The following is a 2,288-nucleotide window of genomic DNA, read 5'->3' as shown; positions in this document are numbered from 1 at the left end:
CTTATGAGGTTTTCTGTCACTTCCAACAACTAAGAAATAGTGAGAAGAGCTGGGACCTCAGAAGGCTTTTAGGACCAAATAGTAGGCTCTTGTGTCCAGGAGAAAATGAATATACTTACCAGTAATGTTAATGCTCACCCACAGCTCTTCTGGGAGGATCTACAAATCAAGACTCTTAAAACCAGCAGACAGGAAATCAAAATACGAATTGCACTGGGAAAATCTGCTGTCATGGACCTTTCCAGAATACTGAAGAGCAATTATATCAGTCTAGATACAAAGGTGCACCTAATCCAGGCCTTGGTCTTCTCAGTTACTTGTTGTGCTTCAGAGGATTGGACAATGACTAAGGATGACCGAAAAAGAATAGATGCCTTCGAGTTGTGGTGCTGCAGAAGAGTCTTGAACATACCATGAATTGCTAAGAAAACTAATCAGTCTGTCTTGGAGAGGGTGAAACCGAGTCTCTCCTTGGAAGCTAGGATTTTGAAGCTCCGTCGCACTTACTTTGGGCACATGGCCAGGTTAGACTGGTGCTTGGAGAAGGACATCATGCTTGGAAGGGTGGAGAGACAGCACAGGAGAAAAAGATCCCTGATCAGATGGATTTATACAGTAACTGGAGCGATGGCGATTGGTGTGTAAGAATTAGTCTGGCTCAGGACAGGAAGGATTCAGAGCTGCTGTACATAATGTACATTGCAGGTGACTCAATGGCACATAATAACAATAACATACTATGACAGGTTTGGAAGCAGGAGTGACATCCACTTCCTAAACATGACTCTGGAAACTTTATGAACTTTGATAAATATCTATAGTTGTAGAGGGGCTTCAGGCCTTTTGTTCATAGGGTCGCTATGAGTCATGCTTGACCTGAAGGCATTAAAAAAAATTCTACTCTTTTAAATCTTAACTGGTGTTTGGTTTTTTTAAAAACATTTTTTAATTTTTTAAAAATTATTATTATTTTGTGTGCGTGTACCGTCAAATCAGATCTGACTGGTACAGGAAGATATTGCTCCTCCTTCTCCAGCAGAGCATCTGGTGGATTCAAACCATGTACCTCTAGGATTGCAGTGCAGCTTTTTGCCACTAGGCCACCAGAGCTCCCCTTTAATTGGTGTTTAAGCCATTCACAGTAAGTGTGATTATTGACAAGCCATGTTTTATCCTTGCCATTTTGTTATGTTTCTTTTTCTGTTGTTTCTGGTCACTTTGGTCCATTCACTTTCTTTTACTGTCTGTGTGAAGGAATTAGTATTTCTTGTAGAGTTAGATGTATTTCATTAATTCCTTAAGTTCCTGCAAATGACCCAATTTCTCCTTCATATCTGATGGATAGCTTTGCTGAGTATAGGACCCTCAGCTGGAAATTCTTTTCTTTTGGCCTTCTGTATATGCCATCCCATTATCTCCTTGCTCCCATAGTGTCTTCTGAGAAATACAAACATAATCTAGTTGGTTCTTCCTTGTTTTTCTCAGGCTGCCTTTAGTATTCTATCCTTATCTTGGATTTTGGAGAATTTGACTATGAATTTTTAAAAAATTTTATACTGGTTTACATACAAAGTTCATAAAATTCATATGATACTTTTTGATGCTTTTCTTTTGGAGTCTAGCCTGTTTGGAGTTTACTGAGATTCTTGAATGTGGATTTCCTCATTTTTCATGATATCTGGCATGGTTTCTTCTATTACTTTTCCCACAATTGTCTCAGTACTTTTCCTTTCTCCCTCTCCTCTGGAATTCCAATTACACGTATGATATTGCATTTATGTTATCCCACATGATTCTAATATTTTCTTCATTTTAGTTCTGTCTTTTCTCTGTTTTTTCTTCTAGTAAGTTCTCATTGATGTTCTTGTCTTCTAGCTTGCTGACTCTCTGTTCCATCTCTTCTATTTTGCTTTTTTATCCCTTGAACATGTTGGGAAAATTCTGTCATTTAAGCCTTGATATTCTGGATTTTATTTTTATGCTTTTCTGTTATTTTCAGTATGTTGTGTTGGCTATACCCTCTCTGTCTTGTGATTTTTTTTAAATCTTGCAGCTCTTTATTTATGGTTTCAAGTCTTTCTTCCATAATTTATGACTTCTTCAGTGGCTTTTCTTGTAATTCCACATTGATTATTTTACTTCTGGTTTCCTGTCTCTGGGACATTTATTTCTGGTTTCATTTCTTTCTTCCATCATTTCTAACTTTATCCATAACTGTTCATATCACTCCATGTTGATACGTATCTTCTGTTTACCTTTCTCTGGGTTATTCATTGAGTTTGCAATCT

This window comes from Elephantulus edwardii, unplaced genomic scaffold (genome assembly GCF_000299155.1).
Source record: "Elephantulus edwardii isolate Elephantulus edwardi_28Jun2011 unplaced genomic scaffold, EleEdw1.0 scaffold00441, whole genome shotgun sequence".
NCBI lineage: Eukaryota > Metazoa > Chordata > Mammalia > Macroscelidea > Macroscelididae > Elephantulus > Elephantulus edwardii.
This window is presented reverse-complemented; position numbering follows the sequence as displayed.